General features: G+C 43.4%; 14 pseudogenes; all 14 read left to right on the top strand.

Annotated features, from left to right (window-relative positions):
• The first annotated feature begins 402 nt into the window (after window positions 1–402).
• Window positions 403–666, top strand: LOC130332924 (U2 spliceosomal RNA; annotated as a pseudogene).
• Window positions 667–2138: 1472 nt separating this feature from the next.
• Window positions 2139–2402, top strand: LOC130332928 (U2 spliceosomal RNA; annotated as a pseudogene).
• A 1474-nt stretch (window positions 2403–3876) lies between these two features.
• LOC130332980 (U2 spliceosomal RNA) lies at window positions 3877–4140 on the top strand (annotated as a pseudogene).
• Window positions 4141–5624: 1484 nt separating this feature from the next.
• On the top strand, window positions 5625–5888 carry LOC130332978 (U2 spliceosomal RNA; annotated as a pseudogene).
• A 1476-nt stretch (window positions 5889–7364) lies between these two features.
• LOC130332977 (U2 spliceosomal RNA) lies at window positions 7365–7628 on the top strand (annotated as a pseudogene).
• Window positions 7629–9108: 1480 nt separating this feature from the next.
• On the top strand, window positions 9109–9372 carry LOC130332976 (U2 spliceosomal RNA; annotated as a pseudogene).
• A 1476-nt stretch (window positions 9373–10848) lies between these two features.
• LOC130332975 (U2 spliceosomal RNA) lies at window positions 10849–11112 on the top strand (annotated as a pseudogene).
• A 1461-nt stretch (window positions 11113–12573) lies between these two features.
• Window positions 12574–12837, top strand: LOC130332973 (U2 spliceosomal RNA; annotated as a pseudogene).
• A 1468-nt stretch (window positions 12838–14305) lies between these two features.
• LOC130332972 (U2 spliceosomal RNA) lies at window positions 14306–14569 on the top strand (annotated as a pseudogene).
• Window positions 14570–16045: 1476 nt separating this feature from the next.
• Window positions 16046–16309, top strand: LOC130332971 (U2 spliceosomal RNA; annotated as a pseudogene).
• Window positions 16310–17789: 1480 nt separating this feature from the next.
• LOC130332970 (U2 spliceosomal RNA) lies at window positions 17790–18053 on the top strand (annotated as a pseudogene).
• Window positions 18054–19529: 1476 nt separating this feature from the next.
• LOC130332969 (U2 spliceosomal RNA) lies at window positions 19530–19793 on the top strand (annotated as a pseudogene).
• Window positions 19794–21258: 1465 nt separating this feature from the next.
• Window positions 21259–21522, top strand: LOC130332967 (U2 spliceosomal RNA; annotated as a pseudogene).
• Window positions 21523–22985: 1463 nt separating this feature from the next.
• LOC130332966 (U2 spliceosomal RNA) lies at window positions 22986–23249 on the top strand (annotated as a pseudogene).
• Window positions 23250–23502: the final 253 nt, after the last annotated feature.

The following is a 23502-nucleotide window of genomic DNA, read 5'->3' as shown; positions in this document are numbered from 1 at the left end:
TCGTTACAGTTGGTGTTATTCCATGTCGGAAGGGACGCAGCTACAGCCAGTGGGGTAACTAGAGACAGGCAGGCAGCTATGTGCAACAAAGGTAGGCGTGTTGTTTTCATATGCAGATCTGAAATATTGTCTTATATGCAAGAGGAGGAGTGATGGGGGTTCAGGCAAAAGCCAGGCTATGGATTGCATTGCTAAATGCTCCATCAGAGTGCAATGGTCGCCTGTCCTTTTTTTAAGTGATGATGTGGGTTTAGCCTGTGCTGTATGTATGTATGGGTGGCTGACTGCCACCCACCCAGAAAGTGTATGGGAGGCTGGTTGGCTGCCAGCCTTCCTTCCATTCCTATGAGTAATGTGAGTGCTCATGAAGGGGACATGGTTGGGTCCACCCCTTTCCCGGTTATCCCCTCTAGGCCTTTTGGCTTAGATCAAGTGTAAATAAAGAAAGGATCTTGCGACAGATCGCATCCTGAGGCACGTTTTTTTTTGTGTGAATACTTGCACTTGGGTGACTTGTGAGCACATACTGATACATACGTTCCCTATCTGGGGACCATAAATTAAATGGATTTTTGAGAAAGGGAGCTGATTTGGAAGCTTGCTTCTGTCGCCCTATGCATTGACCCGATGTGGCAGTATCTTTGGGTAGTGAACAGTGCACCACCCCATTCCAGTGTTAAACAAGAAAGATTCTCATTTAATCCTCCGTGGGTGAGAATTTGAGTTTGAGAATTGGAGACCAAAATGATGAGTTGCACTGACTGGTTTATGAACGTCTATTCATTTAGCGTTTTAATGACCATGTTTGCACACTGATTGGTGTAAAAAAATAAAATAAAACTAAATAATAATAATCTAGCACACCTGTGCAGGTTTGACATGACATGACAGGTAGCTGTCTTGTGGGTGGTGCTGAATCCTGTTAAATGACATGAGGGTCTCATGCCTATACACAAGGGTGTGTCATTGCTGTTGCTTGACCATGCATTGGTTTCTGTGGTCAGTGAATGATAAAAACAAAATTTACCATCCATTGATGGATGGGAAATCCGCCATGAGGCATTTGTTTTTAGAAACTGCTGCTCACAACCAATGTTGCAATGGAGTGTCTCCATCTGCTGGTGGTATTGGAAAGGCATTAGTGCTATGACAGGGTCTGAAGAAGAAGAAGAAGAAGAAGAAGAAGAAGACGGAAAAAAATATATATAAAAAGAAAAAGAGAGAGAGAGAGAGAGACTGACTTAGTGAGCGAGTGAGTGAGAGAGTGAGAGTGAGTGAGAGTGAATGAGTGAGTGAGTGATTGAGTGAGTGAGTGAGTGAGAACAAATGAGTTAAAGCAAGTGAGTGAGAGAGATCGAATGAATGAAAGTCTGAATGACAGAAAGAAAAAAGGATGAAGAAAGAAGCATGAAGAAAAAAAAATGTATATGGAGTTGCTGACATGAGTGCAATCTACAAAGCCGTTGAGGCTGATCCTCATGGGAGGATTATTGCACCAGGACCCTTAGCACTTTTAAAATGCCATTCAATGCCACGGGCTAGATGTAAACTGCAGATGACCATGTTGTGGTAGTTACCATGGATACCCAAGTGATGTGTGAGCTAACACATAGGCCCAACAGATTCCAAGAAGGCCAGAATCACCAGCGGCACCACCATCGATTGTCAGGTCACCCGGATTCAGCAAATACCAGAGTCCAAAATGATGCAGGTTTATACTGTTAATTTTCAGTTTATCGTTACAGTTGGTGTTATTCCATGTCGGAAGGGACGCAGCTACAGCCAGTGGGGTAACTAGAGACAGGCAGGCAGCTATGTGCAACAAAGGTAGGCGTGTTGTTTTCATATGCAGATCTGAAATATTGTCTTATATGCAAGAGGAGGAGTGATGGGGGTTCAGGCAAAAGCCAGGCTATGGATTGCATTGCTAAATGCTCCATCAGAGTGCAATGGTCGCCTGTCCTTTTTTTAAGTGATGATGTGGGTTTAGCCTGTGCTGTATGTATGTATGGGTGGCTGACTGCCACCCACCCAGAAAGTGTATGGGAGGCTGGTTGGCTGCCAGCCTTCCTTCCATTCCTATGAGTAATGTGAGTGCTCATGAAGGGGACATGGTTGGGTCCACCCCTTTCCCGGTTATCCCCTCTAGGCCTTTTGGCTTAGATCAAGTGTAAAAAAAGAAAGGATCTTGCGACAGATCGCATCCTGAGGCACGTTTTTTTTTGTGTGAATACTTGCACTTGGGTGACTTGTGAGCACATACTGATACATACGTTCCCTATCTGGGGACCATAAATTAAATGGATTTTTGAGAAAGGGAGCTGATTTGGAAGCTTGCTTCTGTCGCCCTATGCATTGACCCGATGTGGCAGTATCTTTGGGTAGTGAACAGTGCACCACCCCATTCCAGTGTTAAACAAGAAAGATTCTCATTTAATCCTCCGTGGGTGAGAATTTGAGTTTGAGAATTGGAGACCAAAATGATGAGTTGCACTGACTGGTTTATGAACGTCTATTCATTTAGCGTTTTAATGACCATGTTTGCACACTGATTGGTGTAAAAAAATAAAATAAAACTAAATAATAATAATCTAGCACACCTGTGCAGGTTTGACATGACATGACAGGTAGCTGTCTTGTGGGTGGTGCTGAATCCTGTTAAATGACATGAGGGTCTCATGCCTATACACAAGGGTGTGTCATTGCTGTTGCTTGACCATGCATTGGTTTCTGTGGTCAGTGAATGATAAAAACAAAATTTACCATCCATTGATGGATGGGAAATCCGCCATGAGGCATTTGTTTTTAGAAACTGCTGCTCACAACCAATGTTGCAATGGAGTGTCTCCATCTGCTGGTGGTATTGGAAAGGCATTAGTGCTATGACAGGGTCTGAAGAAGAAGAAGAAGAAGAAGAAGACGGAAAAAAATATATATAAAAAGAAAAAGAGAGAGAGAGAGAGAGACTGACTTAGTGAGCGAGTGAGTGAGAGAGTGAGAGTGAGTGAGAGTGAATGAGTGAGTGAGTGATTGAGTGAGTGAGTGAGTGAGTGAGTGAGAACAAATGAGTTAAAGCAAGTGAGTAAGAGAGATCGAATGAATGAAAGTCTGAATGACAGAAAGAAAAAAGGATGAAGAAAGAAGCATGAAGAAAAAAAAATGTATATGGAGTTGCTGACATGAGTGCAATCTACAAAGCCGTTGAGGCTGATCCTCATGGGAGGATTATTGCACCAGGACCCTTAGCACTTTTAAAATGCCATTCAATGCCACGGGCTAGATGTAAACTGCAGATGACCATGTTGTGGTAGTTACCATGGATACCCAAGTGATGTGTGAGCTAACACATAGGCCCAACAGATTCCAAGAAGGCCAGAATCACCAGCGGCACCACCATCGATTGTCAGGTCACCCGGATTCAGCAAATACCAGAGTCCAAAATGATGCAGGTTTATACTGTTAATTTTCAGTTTATCGTTACAGTTGGTGTTATTCCATGTCGGAAGGGACGCAGCTACAGCCAGTGGGGTAACTAGAGACAGGCAGGCAGCTATGTGCAACAAAGGTAGGCGTGTTGTTTTCATATGCAGATCTGAAATATTGTCTTATATGCAAGAGGAGGAGTGATGGGGGTTCAGGCAAAAGCCAGGCTATGGATTGCATTGCTAAATGCTCCATCAGAGTGCAATGGTCGCCTGTCCTTTTTTTAAGTGATGATGTGGGTTTAGCCTGTGCTGTATGTATGTATGGGTGGCTGACTGCCACCCACCCAGAAAGTGTATGGGAGGCTGGTTGGCTGCCAGCCTTCCTTCCATTCCTATGAGTAATGTGAGTGCTCATGAAGGGGACATGGTTGGGTCCACCCCTTTCCCGGTTATCCCCTCTAGGCCTTTTGGCTTAGATCAAGTGTAAAAAAAGAAAGGATCTTGCGACAGATCGCATCCTGAGGCACGTTTTTTTTTGTGTGAATACTTGCACTTGGGTGACTTGTGAGCACATACTGATACATACGTTCCCTATCTGGGGACCATAAATTAAATGGATTTTTGAGAAAGGGAGCTGATTTGGAAGCTTGCTTCTGTCGCCCTATGCATTGACCCGATGTGGCAGTATCTTCGGGTAGTGAACAGTGCACCACCCCATTCCAGTGTTAAACAAGAAAGATTCTCATTTAATCCTCCGTGGGTGAGAATTTGAGTTTGAGAATTGGAGACCAAAATGATGAGTTGCACTGACTGGTTTATGAACGTCTATTCATTTAGCGTTTTAATGACCATGTTTGCACACTGATTGGTGTAAAAAAATAAAATAAAACTAAATAATAATAATCTAGCACACCTGTGCAGGTTTGACATGACATGACAGGTAGCTGTCTTGTGGGTGGTGCTGAATCCTGTTAAATGACATGAGGGTCTCATGCCTATACACAAGGGTGTGTCATTGCTGTTGCTTGACCATGCATTGGTTTCTGTGGTCAGTGAATGATAAAAACAAAATTTACCATCCATTGATGGATGGGAAATCCGCCATGAGGCATTTGTTTTTAGAAACTGCTGCTCACAACCAATGTTGCAATGGAGTGTCTCCATCTGCTGGTGGTATTGGAAAGGCATTAGTGCTATGACAGGGTCTGAAGAAGAAGAAGAAGAAGAAGAAGAAGAAGAAGAAGAAGAAGACGGAAAAAAATATATATAAAAAGAAAAAGAGAGAGAGAGAGAGAGACTGACTTAGTGAGCGAGTGAGTGAGAGAGTGAGAGTGAGTGAGAGTGAATGAGTGAGTGAGTGATTGAGTGAGTGAGTGAGTGAGAACAAATGAGTTAAAGCAAGTGAGTGAGAGAGATCGAATGAATGAAAGTCTGAATGACAGAAAGAAAAAAGGATGAAGAAAGAAGCATGAAGAAAAAAAAATGTATATGGAGTTGCTGACATGAGTGCAATCTACAAAGCCGTTGAGGCTGATCCTCATGGGAGGATTATTGCACCAGGACCCTTAGCACTTTTAAAATGCCATTCAATGCCACGGGCTAGATGTAAACTGCAGATGACCATGTTGTGGTAGTTACCATGGATACCCAAGTGATGTGTGAGCTAACACATAGGCCCAACAGATTCCAAGAAGGCCAGAATCACCAGCGGCACCACCATCGATTGTCAGGTCACCCGGATTCAGCAAATACCAGAGTCCAAAATGATGCAGGTTTATACTGTTAATTTTCAGTTTATCGTTACAGTTGGTGTTATTCCATGTCGGAAGGGACGCAGCTACAGCCAGTGGGGTAACTAGAGACAGGCAGGCAGCTATGTGCAACAAAGGTAGGCGTGTTGTTTTCATATGCAGATCTGAAATATTGTCTTATATGCAAGAGGAGGAGTGATGGGGGTTCAGGCAAAAGCCAGGCTATGGATTGCATTGCTAAATGCTCCATCAGAGTGCAATGGTCGCCTGTCCTTTTTTTAAGTGATGATGTGGGTTTAGCCTGTGCTGTATGTATGTATGGGTGGCTGACTGCCACCCACCCAGAAAGTGTATGGGAGGCTGGTTGGCTGCCAGCCTTCCTTCCATTCCTATGAGTAATGTGAGTGCTCATGAAGGGGACATGGTTGGGTCCACCCCTTTCCCGGTTATCCCCTCTAGGCCTTTTGGCTTAGATCAAGTGTAAAAAAAGAAAGGATCTTGCGACAGATCGCATCCTGAGGCACGTTTTTTTTTGTGTGAATACTTGCACTTGGGTGACTTGTGAGCACATACTGATACATACGTTCCCTATCTGGGGACCATAAATTAAATGGATTTTTGAGAAAGGGAGCTGATTTGGAAGCTTGCTTCTGTCGCCCTATGCATTGACCCGATGTGGCAGTATCTTCGGGTAGTGAACAGTGCACCACCCCATTCCAGTGTTAAACAAGAAAGATTCTCATTTAATCCTCCGTGGGTGAGAATTTGAGTTTGAGAATTGGAGACCAAAATGATGAGTTGCACTGACTGGTTTATGAACGTCTATTCATTTAGCGTTTTAATGACCATGTTTGCACACTGATTGGTGTAAAAAAATAAAATAAAACTAAATAATAATAATCTAGCACACCTGTGCAGGTTTGACATGACATGACAGGTAGCTGTCTTGTGGGTGGTGCTGAATCCTGTTAAATGACATGAGGGTCTCATGCCTATACACAAGGGTGTGTCATTGCTGTTGCTTGACCATGCATTGGTTTCTGTGGTCAGTGAATGATAAAAACAAAATTTACCATCCATTGATGGATGGGAAATCCGCCATGAGGCATTTGTTTTTAGAAACTGCTGCTCACAACCAATGTTGCAATGGAGTGTCTCCATCTGCTGGTGGTATTGGAAAGGCATTAGTGCTATGACAGGGTCTGAAGAAGAAGAAGAAGAAGAAGAAGAAGAAGACGGAAAAAAATATATATAAAAAGAAAAAGAGAGAGAGAGAGAGAGACTGACTTAGTGAGCGAGTGAGTGAGAGAGTGAGAGTGAGTGAGAGTGAATGAGTGAGTGAGTGATTGAGTGAGTGAGTGAGTGAGTGAGAACAAATGAGTTAAAGCAAGTGAGTAAGAGAGATCGAATGAATGAAAGTCTGAATGACAGAAAGAAAAAAGGATGAAGAAAGAAGCATGAAGAAAAAAAAATGTATATGGAGTTGCTGACATGAGTGCAATCTACAAAGCCGTTGAGGCTGATCCTCATGGGAGGATTATTGCACCAGGACCCTTAGCACTTTTAAAATGCCATTCAATGCCACGGGCTAGATGTAAACTGCAGATGACCATGTTGTGGTAGTTACCATGGATACCCAAGTGATGTGTGAGCTAACACATAGGCCCAACAGATTCCAAGAAGGCCAGAATCACCAGCGGCACCACCATCGATTGTCAGGTCACCCGGATTCAGCAAATACCAGAGTCCAAAATGATGCAGGTTTATACTGTTAATTTTCAGTTTATCGTTACAGTTGGTGTTATTCCATGTCGGAAGGGACGCAGCTACAGCCAGTGGGGTAACTAGAGACAGGCAGGCAGCTATGTGCAACAAAGGTAGGCGTGTTGTTTTCATATGCAGATCTGAAATATTGTCTTATATGCAAGAGGAGGAGTGATGGGGGTTCAGGCAAAAGCCAGGCTATGGATTGCATTGCTAAATGCTCCATCAGAGTGCAATGGTCGCCTGTCCTTTTTTTAAGTGATGATGTGGGTTTAGCCTGTGCTGTATGTATGTATGGGTGGCTGACTGCCACCCACCCAGAAAGTGTATGGGAGGCTGGTTGGCTGCCAGCCTTCCTTCCATTCCTATGAGTAATGTGAGTGCTCATGAAGGGGACATGGTTGGGTCCACCCCTTTCCCGGTTATCCCCTCTAGGCCTTTTGGCTTAGATCAAGTGTAAAAAAAGAAAGGATCTTGCGACAGATCGCATCCTGAGGCACGTTTTTTTTTGTGTGAATACTTGCACTTGGGTGACTTGTGAGCACATACTGATACATACGTTCCCTATCTGGGGACCATAAATTAAATGGATTTTTGAGAAAGGGAGCTGATTTGGAAGCTTGCTTCTGTCGCCCTATGCATTGACCCGATGTGGCAGTATCTTCGGGTAGTGAACAGTGCACCACCCCATTCCAGTGTTAAACAAGAAAGATTCTCATTTAATCCTCCGTGGGTGAGAATTTGAGTTTGAGAATTGGAGACCAAAATGATGAGTTGCACTGACTGGTTTATGAACGTCTATTCATTTAGCGTTTTAATGACCATGTTTGCACACTGATTGGTGTAAAAAAATAAAATAAAACTAAATAATAATAATCTAGCACACCTGTGCAGGTTTGACATGACATGACAGGTAGCTGTCTTGTGGGTGGTGCTGAATCCTGTTAAATGACATGAGGGTCTCATGCCTATACACAAGGGTGTGTCATTGCTGTTGCTTGACCATGCATTGGTTTCTGTGGTCAGTGAATGATAAAAACAAAATTTACCATCCATTGATGGATGGGAAATCCGCCATGAGGCATTTGTTTTTAGAAACTGCTGCTCACAACCAATGTTGCAATGGAGTGTCTCCATCTGCTGGTGGTATTGGAAAGGCATTAGTGCTATGACAGGGTCTGAAGAAGAAGAAGAAGAAGAAGAAGAAGAAGACGGAAAAAAATATATATAAAAAGAAAAAGAGAGAGAGAGAGAGAGACTGACTTAGTGAGCGAGTGAGTGAGAGAGTGAGAGTGAGTGAGAGTGAATGAGTGAGTGAGTGATTGAGTGAGTGAGTGAGTGAGTGAGTGAGAACAAATGAGTTAAAGCAAGTGAGTGAGAGAGATCGAATGAATGAAAGTCTGAATGACAGAAAGAAAAAAGGATGAAGAAAGAAGCATGAAGAAAAAAAAATGTATATGGAGTTGCTGACATGAGTGCAATCTACAAAGCCGTTGAGGCTGATCCTCATGGGAGGATTATTGCACCAGGACCCTTAGCACTTTTAAAATGCCATTCAATGCCACGGGCTAGATGTAAACTGCAGATGACCATGTTGTGGTAGTTACCATGGATACCCAAGTGATGTGTGAGCTAACACATAGGCCCAACAGATTCCAAGAAGGCCAGAATCACCAGCGGCACCACCATCGATTGTCAGGTCACCCGGATTCAGCAAATACCAGAGTCCAAAATGATGCAGGTTTATACTGTTAATTTTCAGTTTATCGTTACAGTTGGTGTTATTCCATGTCGGAAGGGACGCAGCTACAGCCAGTGGGGTAACTAGAGACAGGCAGGCAGCTATGTGCAACAAAGGTAGGCGTGTTGTTTTCATATGCAGATCTGAAATATTGTCTTATATGCAAGAGGAGGAGTGATGGGGGTTCAGGCAAAAGCCAGGCTATGGATTGCATTGCTAAATGCTCCATCAGAGTGCAATGGTCGCCTGTCCTTTTTTTAAGTGATGATGTGGGTTTAGCCTGTGCTGTATGTATGTATGGGTGGCTGACTGCCACCCACCCAGAAAGTGTATGGGAGGCTGGTTGGCTGCCAGCCTTCCTTCCATTCCTATGAGTAATGTGAGTGCTCATGAAGGGGACATGGTTGGGTCCACCCCTTTCCCGGTTATCCCCTCTAGGCCTTTTGGCTTAGATCAAGTGTAAAAAAAGAAAGGATCTTGCGACAGATCGCATCCTGAGGCACGTTTTTTTTTGTGTGAATACTTGCACTTGGGTGACTTGTGAGCACATACTGATACATACGTTCCCTATCTGGGGACCATAAATTAAATGGATTTTTGAGAAAGGGAGCTGATTTGGAAGCTTGCTTCTGTCGCCCTATGCATTGACCCGATGTGGCAGTATCTTCGGGTAGTGAACAGTGCACCACCCCATTCCAGTGTTAAACAAGAAAGATTCTCATTTAATCCTCCGTGGGTGAGAATTTGAGTTTGAGAATTGGAGACCAAAATGATGAGTTGCACTGACTGGTTTATGAACGTCTATTCATTTAGCGTTTTAATGACCATGTTTGCACACTGATTGGTGTAAAAAAATAAAATAAAACTAAATAATAATAATCTAGCACACCTGTGCAGGTTTGACATGACATGACAGGTAGCTGTCTTGTGGGTGGTGCTGAATCCTGTTAAATGACATGAGGGTCTCATGCCTATACACAAGGGTGTGTCATTGCTGTTGCTTGACCATGCATTGGTTTCTGTGGTCAGTGAATGATAAAAACAAAATTTACCATCCATTGATGGATGGGAAATCCGCCATGAGGCATTTGTTTTTAGAAACTGCTGCTCACAACCAATGTTGCAATGGAGTGTCTCCATCTGCTGGTGGTATTGGAAAGGCATTAGTGCTATGACAGGGTCTGAAGAAGAAGAAGAAGAAGAAGAAGAAGAAGACGGAAAAAAATATATATAAAAAGAAAAAGAGAGAGGGAGAGAGAGACTGACTTAGTGAGCGAGTGAGTGAGAGAGTGAGAGTGAGTGAGAGTGAATGAGTGAGTGAGTGATTGAGTGAGTGAGTGAGTGAGTGAGAACAAATGAGTTAAAGCAAGTGAGTGAGAGAGATCGAATGAATGAAAGTCTGAATGACAGAAAGAAAAAAGGATGAAGAAAGAAGCATGAAGAAAAAAAAATGTATATGGAGTTGCTGACATGAGTGCAATCTACAAAGCCGTTGAGGCTGATCCTCATGGGAGGATTATTGCACCAGGACCCTTAGCACTTTTAAAATGCCATTCAATGCCACGGGCTAGATGTAAACTGCAGATGACCATGTTGTGGTAGTTACCATGGATACCCAAGTGATGTGTGAGCTAACACATAGGCCCAACAGATTCCAAGAAGGCCAGAATCACCAGCGGCACCACCATCGATTGTCAGGTCACCCGGATTCAGCAAATACCAGAGTCCAAAATGATGCAGGTTTATACTGTTAATTTTCAGTTTATCGTTACAGTTGGTGTTATTCCATGTCGGAAGGGACGCAGCTACAGCCAGTGGGGTAACTAGAGACAGGCAGGCAGCTATGTGCAACAAAGGTAGGCGTGTTGTTTTCATATGCAGATCTGAAATATTGTCTTATATGCAAGAGGAGGAGTGATGGGGGTTCAGGCAAAAGCCAGGCTATGGATTGCATTGCTAAATGCTCCATCAGAGTGCAATGGTCGCCTGTCCTTTTTTTAAGTGATGATGTGGGTTTAGCCTGTGCTGTATGTATGTATGGGTGGCTGACTGCCACCCACCCAGAAAGTGTATGGGAGGCTGGTTGGCTGCCAGCCTTCCTTCCATTCCTATGAGTAATGTGAGTGCTCATGAAGGGGACATGGTTGGGTCCACCCCTTTCCCGGTTATCCCCTCTAGGCCTTTTGGCTTAGATCAAGTGTAAAAAAAGAAAGGATCTTGCGACAGATCGCATCCTGAGGCACGTTTTTTTTTGTGTGAATACTTGCACTTGGGTGACTTGTGAGCACATACTGATACATACGTTCCCTATCTGGGGACCATAAATTAAATGGATTTTTGAGAAAGGGAGCTGATTTGGAAGCTTGCTTCTGTCGCCCTATGCATTGACCCGATGTGGCAGTATCTTCGGGTAGTGAACAGTGCACCACCCCATTCCAGTGTTAAACAAGAAAGATTCTCATTTAATCCTCCGTGGGTGAGAATTTGAGTTTGAGAATTGGAGACCAAAATGATGAGTTGCACTGACTGGTTTATGAACGTCTATTCATTTAGCGTTTTAATGACCATGTTTGCACACTGATTGGTGTAAAAAAATAAAATAAAACTAAATAATAATAATCTAGCACACCTGTGCAGGTTTGACATGACATGACAGGTAGCTGTCTTGTGGGTGGTGCTGAATCCTGTTAAATGACATGAGGGTCTCATGCCTATACACAAGGGTGTGTCATTGCTGTTGCTTGACCATGCATTGGTTTCTGTGGTCAGTGAATGATAAAAACAAAATTTACCATCCATTGATGGATGGGAAATCCGCCGTGAGGCATTTGTTTTTAGAAACTGCTGCTCACAACCAATGTTGCAATGGAGTGTCTCCATCTGCTGGTGGTATTGGAAAGGCATTAGTGCTATGACAGGGTCTGAAGAAGAAGAAGAAGACGGAAAAAAATATATATAAAAAGAAAAAGAGAGAGAGAGAGAGAGACTGACTTAGTGAGCGAGTGAGTGAGAGAGTGAGAGTGAGTGAGAGTGAATGAGTGAGTGAGTGATTGAGTGAGTGAGTGAGTGAGTGAGAACAAATGAGTTAAAGCAAGTGAGTGAGAGAGATCGAATGAATGAAAGTCTGAATGACAGAAAGAAAAAAGGATGAAGAAAGAAGCATGAAGAAAAAAAAATGTATATGGAGTTGCTGACATGAGTGCAATCTACAAAGCCGTTGAGGCTGATCCTCATGGGAGGATTATTGCACCAGGACCCTTAGCACTTTTAAAATGCCATTCAATGCCACGGGCTAGATGTAAACTGCAGATGACCATGTTGTGGTAGTTACCATGGATACCCAAGTGATGTGTGAGCTAACACATAGGCCCAACAGATTCCAAGAAGGCCAGAATCACCAGCGGCACCACCATCGATTGTCAGGTCACCCGGATTCAGCAAATACCAGAATCCAAAATGATGCAGGTTTATACTGTTAATTTTCAGTTTATCGTTACAGTTGGTGTTATTCCATGTCGGAAGGGACGCAGCTACAGCCAGTGGGGTAACTAGAGACAGGCAGGCAGCTATGTGCAACAAAGGTAGGCGTGTTGTTTTCATATGCAGATCTGAAATATTGTCTTATATGCAAGAGGAGGAGTGATGGGGGTTCAGGCAAAAGCCAGGCTATGGATTGCATTGCTAAATGCTCCATCAGAGTGCAATGGTCGCCTGTCCTTTTTTTAAGTGATGATGTGGGTTTAGCCTGTGCTGTATGTATGTATGGGTGGCTGACTGCCACCCACCCAGAAAGTGTATGGGAGGCTGGTTGGCTGCCAGCCTTCCTTCCATTCCTATGAGTAATGTGAGTGCTCATGAAGGGGACATGGTTGGGTCCACCCCTTTCCCGGTTATCCCCTCTAGGCCTTTTGGCTTAGATCAAGTGTAAAAAAAGAAAGGATCTTGCGACAGATCGCATCCTGAGGCACGTTTTTTTTTGTGTGAATACTTGCACTTGGGTGACTTGTGAGCACATACTGATACATACGTTCCCTATCTGGGGACCATAAATTAAATGGATTTTTGAGAAAGGGAGCTGATTTGGAAGCTTGCTTCTGTCGCCCTATGCATTGACCCGATGTGGCAGTATCTTCGGGTAGTGAACAGTGCACCACCCCATTCCAGTGTTAAACAAGAAAGATTCTCATTTAATCCTCCGTGGGTGAGAATTTGAGTTTGAGAATTGGAGACCAAAATGATGAGTTGCACTGACTGGTTTATGAACGTCTATTCATTTAGCGTTTTAATGACCATGTTTGCACACTGATTGGTGTAAAAAAATAAAATAAAACTAAATAATAATAATCTAGCACACCTGTGCAGGTTTGACATGACATGACAGGTAGCTGTCTTGTGGGTGGTGCTGAATCCTGTTAAATGACATGAGGGTCTCATGCCTATACACAAGGGTGTGTCATTGCTGTTGCTTGACCATGCATTGGTTTCTGTGGTCAGTGAATGATAAAAACAAAATTTACCATCCATTGATGGATGGGAAATCCGCCATGAGGCATTTGTTTTTAGAAACTGCTGCTCACAACCAATGTTGCAATGGAGTGTCTCCATCTGCTGGTGGTATTGGAAAGGCATTAGTGCTATGACAGGGTCTGAAGAAGAAGAAGAAGAAGAAGAAGACGGAAAAAAATATATATAAAAAGAAAAAGAGAGAGAGAGAGAGACTGACTTAGTGAGCGAGTGAGTGAGAGAGTGAGAGTGAGTGAGAGTGAATGAGTGAGTGAGTGATTGAGTGAGTGAGTGAGTGAGTGAGAACAAATGAGTTAAAGCAAGTGAGTGAGAGAGATCGAATGAATGAAAGTCTGAATGACAGAAAGAAAAAAGGATGAAGAAAGAAGCATGAAGAAAAAAAAATGTATATGGAGTTGCTGACATGAGTGCAATCTACAAAGCCGTTGAGGCTGATCCTCATGGGAGGATTATTGCACCAGGACCCTTAGCACTTTTAAAATGCCATTCAATGCCACGGGCTAGATGTAAACTGCAGATGACCATGTTGTGGTAGTTACCATGGATACCCAAGTGATGTGTGAGCTAACACATAGGCCCAACAGATTCCAAGAAGGCCAGAATCACCAGCGGCACCACCATCGATTGTCAGGTCACCCGGATTCAGCAAATACCAGAGTCCAAAATGATGCAGGTTTATACTGTTAATTTTCAGTTTATCGTTACAGTTGGTGTTATTCCATGTCGGAAGGGACGCAGCTACAGCCAGTGGGGTAACTAGAGACAGGCAGGCAGCTATGTGCAACAAAGGTAGGCGTGTTGTTTTCATATGCAGATCTGAAATATTGTCTTATATGCAAGAGGAGGAGTGATGGGGGTTCAGGCAAAAGCCAGGCTATGGATTGCATTGCTAAATGCTCCATCAGAGTGCAATGGTCGCCTGTCCTTTTTTTAAGTGATGATGTGGGTTTAGCCTGTGCTGTATGTATGTATGGGTGGCTGACTGCCACCCACCCAGAAAGTGTATGGGAGGCTGGTTGGCTGCCAGCCTTCCTTCCATTCCTATGAGTAATGTGAGTGCTCATGAAGGGGACATGGTTGGGTCCACCCCTTTCCCGGTTATCCCCTCTAGGCCTTTTGGCTTAGATCAAGTGTAAAAAAAGAAAGGATCTTGCGACAGATCGCATCCTGAGGCACGTTTTTTTTTGTGTGAATACTTGCACTTGGGTGACTTGTGAGCACATACTGATACATACGTTCCCTATCTGGGGACCATAAATTAAATGGATTTTTGAGAAAGGGAGCTGATTTGGAAGCTTGCTTCTGTCGCCCTATGCATTGACCCGATGTGGCAGTATCTTCGGGTAGTGAACAGTGCACCACCCCATTCCAGTGTTAAACAAGAAAGATTCTCATTTAATCCTCCGTGGGTGAGAATTTGAGTTTGAGAATTGGAGACCAAAATGATGAGTTGCACTGACTGGTTTATGAACGTCTATTCATTTAGCGTTTTAATGACCATGTTTGCACACTGATTGGTGTAAAAAAATAAAATAAAACTAAATAATAATAATCTAGCACACCTGTGCAGGTTTGACATGACATGACAGGTAGCTGTCTTGTGGGTGGTGCTGAATCCTGTTAAATGACATGAGGGTCTCATGCCTATACACAAGGGTGTGTCATTGCTGTTGCTTGACCATGCATTGGTTTCTGTGGTCAGTGAATGATAAAAACAAAATTTACCATCCATTGATGGATGGGAAATCCGCCATGAGGCATTTGTTTTTAGAAACTGCTGCTCACAACCAATGTTGCAATGGAGTGTCTCCATCTGCTGGTGGTATTGGAAAGGCATTAGTGCTATGACAGGGTCTGAAGAAGAAGAAGAAGAAGAAGAAGAAGAAGACGGAAAAAAATATATATAAAAAGAAAAAGAGAGAGAGAGAGAGAGACTGACTTAGTGAGCGAGTGAGTGAGAGAGTGAGAGTGAGTGAGAGTGAATGAGTGAGTGAGTGATTGAGTGAGTGAGTGAGTGAGTGAGAACAAATGAGTTAAAGCAAGTGAGTAAGAGAGATCGAATGAATGAAAGTCTGAATGACAGAAAGAAAAAAGGATGAAGAAAGAAGCATGAAGAAAAAAAAATGTATATGGAGTTGCTGACATGAGTGCAATCTACAAAGCCGTTGAGGCTGATCCTCATGGGAGGATTATTGCACCAGGACCCTTAGCACTTTTAAAATGCCATTCAATGCCACGGGCTAGATGTAAACTGCAGATGACCATGTTGTGGTAGTTACCATGGATACCCAAGTGATGTGTGAGCTAACACATAGGCCCAACAGATTCCAAGAAGGCCAGAATCACCAGCGGCACCACCATCGATTGTCAGGTCACCCGGATTCAGCAAATACCAGAGTCCAAAATGATGCAGGTTTATACTGTTAATTTTCAGTTTATCGTTACAGTTGGTGTTATTCCATGTCGGAAGGGACGCAGCTACAGCCAGTGGGGTAACTAGAGACAGGCAGGCAGCTATGTGCAACAAAGGTAGGCGTGTTGTTTTCATATGCAGATCTGAAATATTGTCTTATATGCAAGAGGAGGAGTGATGGGGGTTCAGGCAAAAGCCAGGCTATGGATTGCATTGCTAAATGCTCCATCAGAGTGCAATGGTCGCCTGTCCTTTTTTTAAGTGATGATGTGGGTTTAGCCTGTGCTGTATGTATGTATGGGTGGCTGACTGCCACCCACCCAGAAAGTGTATGGGAGGCTGGTTGGCTGCCAGCCTTCCTTCCATTCCTATGAGTAATGTGAGTGCTCATGAAGGGGACATGGTTGGGTCCACCCCTTTCCCGGTTATCCCCTCTAGGCCTTTTGGCTTAGATCAAGTGTAAAAAAAGAAAGGATCTTGCGACAGATCGCATCCTGAGGCACGTTTTTTTTTGTGTGAATACTTGCACTTGGGTGACTTGTGAGCACATACTGATACATACGTTCCCTATCTGGGGACCATAAATTAAATGGATTTTTGAGAAAGGGAGCTGATTTGGAAGCTTGCTTCTGTCGCCCTATGCATTGACCCGATGTGGCAGTATCTTCGGGTAGTGAACAGTGCACCACCCCATTCCAGTGTTAAACAAGAAAGATTCTCATTTAATCCTCCGTGGGTGAGAATTTGAGTTTGAGAATTGGAGACCAAAATGATGAGTTGCACTGACTGGTTTATGAACGTCTATTCATTTAGCGTTTTAATGACCATGTTTGCACACTGATTGGTGTAAAAAAATAAAATAAAACTAAATAATAATAATCTAGCACACCTGTGCAGGTTTGACATGACATGACAGGTAGCTGTCTTGTGGGTGGTGCTGAATCCTGTTAAATGACATGAGGGTCTCATGCCTATACACAAGGGTGTGTCATTGCTGTTGCTTGACCATGCATTGGTTTCTGTGGTCAGTGAATGATAAAAACAAAATTTACCATCCATTGATGGATGGGAAATCCGCCATGAGGCATTTGTTTTTAGAAACTGCTGCTCACAACCAATGTTGCAATGGAGTGTCTCCATCTGCTGGTGGTATTGGAAAGGCATTAGTGCTATGACAGGGTCTGAAGAAGAAGAAGAAGAAGAAGAAGAAGAAGACGGAAAAAAATATATATAAAAAGAAAAAGAGAGAGAGAGAGAGAGACTGACTTAGTGAGCGAGTGAGTGAGAGAGTGAGAGTGAGTGAGAGTGAATGAGTGAGTGAGTGATTGAGTGAGTGAGTGAGTGAGTGAGTGAGAACAAATGAGTTAAAGCAAGTGAGTGAGAGAGATCGAATGAATGAAAGTCTGAATGACAGAAAGAAAAAAGGATGAAGAAAGAAGCATGAAGAAAAAAAAATGTATATGGAGTTGCTGACATGAGTGCAATCTACAAAGCCGTTGAGGCTGATCCTCATGGGAGGATTATTGCACCAGGACCCTTAGCACTTTTAAAATGCCATTCAATGCCACGGGCTAGATGTAAACTGCAGATGACCATGTTGTGGTAGTTACCATGGATACCCAAGTGATGTGTGAGCTAACACATAGGCCCAACAGATTCCAAGAAGGCCAGAATCACCAGCGGCACCACCATCGATTGTCAGGTCACCCGGATTCAGCAAATACCAGAGTCCAAAATGATGCAGGTTTATACTGTTAATTTTCAGTTTATCGTTACAGTTGGTGTTATTCCATGTCGGAAGGGACGCAGCTACAGCCAGTGGGGTAACTAGAGACAGGCAGGCAGCTATGTGCAACAAAGGTAGGCGTGTTGTTTTCATATGCAGATCTGAAATATTGTCTTATATGCAAGAGGAGGAGTGATGGGGGTTCAGGCAAAAGCCAGGCTATGGATTGCATTGCTAAATGCTCCATCAGAGTGCAATGGTCGCCTGTCCTTTTTTTAAGTGATGATGTGGGTTTAGCCTGTGCTGTATGTATGTATGGGTGGCTGACTGCCACCCACCCAGAAAGTGTATGGGAGGCTGGTTGGCTGCCAGCCTTCCTTCCATTCCTATGAGTAATGTGAGTGCTCATGAAGGGGACATGGTTGGGTCCACCCCTTTCCCGGTTATCCCCTCTAGGCCTTTTGGCTTAGATCAAGTGTAAAAAAAGAAAGGATCTTGCGACAGATCGCATCCTGAGGCACGTTTTTTTTTGTGTGAATACTTGCACTTGGGTGACTTGTGAGCACATACTGATACATACGTTCCCTATCTGGGGACCATAAATTAAATGGATTTTTGAGAAAGGGAGCTGATTTGGAAGCTTGCTTCTGTCGCCCTATGCATTGACCCGATGTGGCAGTATCTTCGGGTAGTGAACAGTGCACCACCCCATTCCAGTGTTAAACAAGAAAGATTCTCATTTAATCCTCCGTGGGTGAGAATTTGAGTTTGAGAATTGGAGACCAAAATGATGAGTTGCACTGACTGGTTTATGAACGTCTATTCATTTAGCGTTTTAATGACCATGTTTGCACACTGATTGGTGTAAAAAAATAAAATAAAACTAAATAATAATAATCTAGCACACCTGTGCAGGTTTGACATGACATGACAGGTAGCTGTCTTGTGGGTGGTGCTGAATCCTGTTAAATGACATGAGGGTCTCATGCCTATACACAAGGGTGTGTCATTGCTGTTGCTTGACCATGCATTGGTTTCTGTGGTCAGTGAATGATAAAAACAAAATTTACCATCCATTGATGGATGGGAAATCCGCCATGAGGCATTTGTTTTTAGAAACTGCTGCTCACAACCAATGTTGCAATGGAGTGTCTCCATCTGCTGGTGGTATTGGAAAGGCATTAGTGCTATGACAGGGTCTGAAGAAGAAGAAGAAGAAGAAGAAGAAGAAGACGGAAAAAAATATATATAAAAAGAAAAAGAGAGAGGGAGAGAGAGACTGACTTAGTGAGCGAGTGAGTGAGAGAGTGAGAGTGAGTGAGAGTGAATGAGTGAGTGAGTGATTGAGTGAGTGAGTGAGTGAGTGAGAACAAATGAGTTAAAGCAAGTGAGTGAGAGAGATCGAATGAATGAAAGTCTGAATGACAGAAAGAAAAAAGGATGAAGAAAGAAGCATGAAGAAAAAAAAATGTATATGGAGTTGCTGACATGAGTGCAATCTACAAAGCCGTTGAGGCTGATCCTCATGGGAGGATTATTGCACCAGGACCCTTAGCACTTTTAAAATGCCATTCAATGCCACGGGCTAGATGTAAACTGCAGATGACCATGTTGTGGTAGTTACCATGGATACCCAAGTGATGTGTGAGCTAACACATAGGCCCAACAGATTCCAAGAAGGCCAGAATCACCAGCGGCACCACCATCGATTGTCAGGTCACCCGGATTCAGCAAATACCAGAGTCCAAAATGATGCAGGTTTATACTGTTAATTTTCAGTTTATCGTTACAGTTGGTGTTATTCCATGTCGGAAGGGACGCAGCTACAGCCAGTGGGGTAACTAGAGACAGGCAGGCAGCTATGTGCAACAAAGGTAGGCGTGTTGTTTTCATATGCAGATCTGAAATATTGTCTTATATGCAAGAGGAGGAGTGATGGGGGTTCAGGCAAAAGCCAGGCTATGGATTGCATTGCTAAATGCTCCATCAGAGTGCAATGGTCGCCTGTCCTTTTTTTAAGTGATGATGTGGGTTTAGCCTGTGCTGTATGTATGTATGGGTGGCTGACTGCCACCCACCCAGAAAGTGTATGGGAGGCTGGTTGGCTGCCAGCCTTCCTTCCATTCCTATGAGTAATGTGAGTGCTCATGAAGGGGACATGGTTGGGTCCACCCCTTTCCCGGTTATCCCCTCTAGGCCTTTTGGCTTAGATCAAGTGTAAAAAAAGAAAGGATCTTGCGACAGATCGCATCCTGAGGCACGTTTTTTTTTGTGTGAATACTTGCACTTGGGTGACTTGTGAGCACATACTGATACATACGTTCCCTATCTGGGGACCATAAATTAAATGGATTTTTGAGAAAGGGAGCTGATTTGGAAGCTTGCTTCTGTCGCCCTATGCATTGACCCGATGTGGCAGTATCTTCGGGTAGTGAACAGTGCACCACCCCATTCCAGTGTTAAACAAGAAAGATTCTCATTTAATCCTCCGTGGGTGAGAATTTGAGTTTGAGAATTGGAGACCAAAATGATGAGTTGCACTGACTGGTTTATGAACGTCTATTCATTTAGCGTTTTAATGACCATGTTTGCACACTGATTGGTGTAAAAAAATAAAATAAAACTAAATAATAATAATCTAGCACACCTGTGCAGGTTTGACATGACATGACAGGTAGCTGTCTTGTGGGTGGTGCTGAATCCTGTTAAATGACATGAGGGTCTCATGCCTATACACAAGGGTGTGTCATTGCTGTTGCTTGACCATGCATTGGTTTCTGTGGTCAGTGAATGATAAAAACAAAATTTACCATCCATTGATGGATGGGAAATCCGCCGTGAGGCATTTGTTTTTAGAAACTGCTGCTCACAACCAATGTTGCAATGGAGTGTCTCCATCTGCTGGTGGTATTGGAAAGGCATTAGTGCTATGACAGGGTCTGAAGAAGAAGAAGAAGACGGAAAAAAATATATATAAAAAGAAAAAGAGAGAGAGAGAGAGAGACTGACTTAGTGAGCGAGTGAGTGAGAGAGTGAGAGTGAGTGAGAGTGAATGAGTGAGTGAGTGATTGAGTGAGTGAGTGAGTGAGTGAGTGAGAACAAATGAGTTAAAGCAAGTGAGTGAGAGAGATCGAATGAATGAAAGTCTGAATGACAGAAAGAAAAAAGGATGAAGAAAGAAGCATGAAGAAAAAAAAATGTATATGGAGTTGCTGACATGAGTGCAATCTACAAAGCCGTTGAGGCTGATCCTCATGGGAGGATTATTGCACCAGGACCCTTAGCACTTTTAAAATGCCATTCAATGCCACGGGCTAGATGTAAACTGCAGATGACCATGTTGTGGTAGTTACCATGGATACCCAAGTGATGTGTGAGCTAACACATAGGCCCAACAGATTCCAAGAAGGCCAGAATCACCAGCGGCACCACCATCGATTGTCAGGTCACCCGGATTCAGCAAATACCAGAATCCAAAATGATGCAGGTTTATACTGTTAATTTTCAGTTTATCGTTACAGTTGGTGTTATTCCATGTCGGAAGGGACGCAGCTACAGCCAGTGGGGTAACTAGAGACAGGCAGGCAGCTATGTGCAACAAAGGTAGGCGTGTTGTTTTCATATGCAGATCTGAAATATTGTCTTATATGCAAGAGGAGGAGTGATGGGGATTCAGGCAAAAGCCAGGCTATGGATTGCATTGCTAAATGCTCCATCAGAGTGCAATGGTCGCCTGTCCTTTTTTTAAGTGATGATGTGGGTTTAGCCTGTGCTGTATGTATGTATGGGTGGCTGACTGCCACCCACCCAGAAAGTGTATGGGAGGCTGGTTGGCTGCCAGCCTTCCTTCCATTCCTATGAGTAATGTGAGTGCTCATGAAGGGGACATGGTTGGGTCCACCCCTTTCCCGGTTATCCCCTCTAGGCCTTTTGGCTTAGATCAAGTGTAAAAAAAGAAAGGATCTTGCGACAGATCGCATCCTGAGGCACGTTTTTTTTTGTGTGAATACTTGCACTTGGGTGACTTGTGAGCACATACTGATACATACGTTCCCTATCTGGGGACCATAAATTAAATGGATTTTTGAGAAAGGGAGCTGATTTGGAAGCTTGCTTCTGTCGCCCTATGCATTGACCCGATGTGGCAGTATCTTCGGGTAGTGAACAGTGCACCACCCCATTCCAGTGTTAAACAAGAAAGATTCTCATTTAATCCTCCGTGGGTGAGAATTTGAGTTTGAGAATTGGAGACCAAAATGATGAGTTGCACTGACTGGTTTATGAACGTCTATTCATTTAGCGTTTTAATGACCATGTTTGCACACTGATTGGTGTAAAAAAATAAAATAAAACTAAATAATAATAATCTAGCACACCTGTGCAGGTTTGACATGACATGACAGGTAGCTGTCTTGTGGGTGGTGCTGAATCCTGTTAAATGACATGAGGGTCTCATGCCTATACACAAGGGTGTGTCATTGCTGTTGCTTGACCATGCATTGGTTTCTGTGGTCAGTGAATGATAAAAACAAAATTTACCATCCATTGATGGATGGGAAATCCGCCATGAGGCATTTGTTTTTAGAAACTGCTGCTCACAACCAATGTTGCAATGGAGTGTCTCCATCTGCTGGTGGTATTGGAAAGGCATTAGTGCTATGACAGGGTCTGAAGAAGAAGAAGAAGAAGAAGACGGAAAAAAATATATATAAAAAGAAAAAGAGAGAGAGAGAGAGAGACTGACTTAGTGAGCGAGTGAGTGAGAGAGTGAGAGTGAGTGAGAGTGAATGAGTGAGTGATTGAGTGAGTGAGTGAGTGAGTGAGAACAAATGAGTTAAAGCAAGTGAGTGAGAGAGATCGAATGAATGAAAGTCTGAATGACAGAAAGAAAAAAGGATGAAGAAAGAAGCATGAAGAAAAAAAAATGTATATGGAGTTGCTGACATGAGTGCAATCTACAAAGCCGTTGAGGCTGATCCTCATGGGAGGATTATTGCACCAGGACCCTTAGCACTTTTAAAATGCCATTCAATGCCACGGGCTAGATGTAAACTGCAGATGACCATGTTGTGGTAGTTACCATGGATACCCAAGTGATGTGTGAGCTAACACATAGGCCCAACAGATTCCAAGAAGGCCAGAATCACCAGCGGCACCACCATCGATTGTCAGGTCACCCGGATTCAGCAAATACCAGAGTCCAAAATGATGCAGGTTTATACTGTTAATTTTCAGTTTATCGTTACAGTTGGTGTTATTCCATGTCGGAAGGGACGCAGCTACAGCCAGTGGGGTAACTAGAGACAGGCAGGCAGCTATGTGCAACAAAGGTAGGCGTGTTGTTTTCATATGCAGATCTGAAATATTGTCTTATATGCAAGAGGAGGAGTGATGGGGGTTCAGGCAAAAGCCAGGCTATGGATTGCATTGCTAAATGCTCCATCAGAGTGCAATGGTCGCCTGTCCTTTTTTTAAGTGATGATGTGGGTTTAGCCTGTGCTGTATGTATGTATGGGTGGCTGACTGCCACACACCCAGAAAGTGTATGGGAGGCTGGTTGGCTGCCAGCCTTCCTTCCATTCCTATGAGTAATGTGAGTGCTCATGAAGGGGACATGGTTGGGTCCACCCCTTTCCCGGTTATCCCCTCTAGGCCTTTTGGCTTAGATCAAGTGTAAAAAAAGAAAGGATCTTGCGACAGATCGCATCCTGAGGCACGTTTTTTTTTGTGTGAATACTTGCACTTGGGTGACTTGTGAGCACATACTGATACATACGTTCCCTATCTGGGGACCATAAATTAAATGGATTTTTGAGAAAGGGAGCTGATTTGGAAGCTTGCTTCTGTCGCCCTATGCATTGACCCGATGTGGCAGTATCTTCGGGTAGTGAACAGTGCACCACCCCATTCCAGTGTTAAACAAGAAAGATTCTCATTTAATCCTCCGTGGGTGAGAATTTGAGTTTGAGAATTGGAGACCAAAATGATGAGTTGCACTGACTGGTTTATGAACGTCTATTCATTTAGCGTTTTAATGACCATGTTTGCACACTGATTGGTGTAAAAAAATAAAATAAAACTAAATAATAATAATCTAGCACACCTGTGCAGGTTTGACATGACATGACAGGTAGCTGTCTTGTGGGTGGTGCTGAATC

The sequence above is a fragment of the Hyla sarda genome, unplaced genomic scaffold (genome assembly GCF_029499605.1).
Source record: "Hyla sarda isolate aHylSar1 unplaced genomic scaffold, aHylSar1.hap1 scaffold_391, whole genome shotgun sequence".
NCBI lineage: Eukaryota > Metazoa > Chordata > Amphibia > Anura > Hylidae > Hyla > Hyla sarda.
This window is presented reverse-complemented; position numbering and strand designations above follow the sequence as displayed.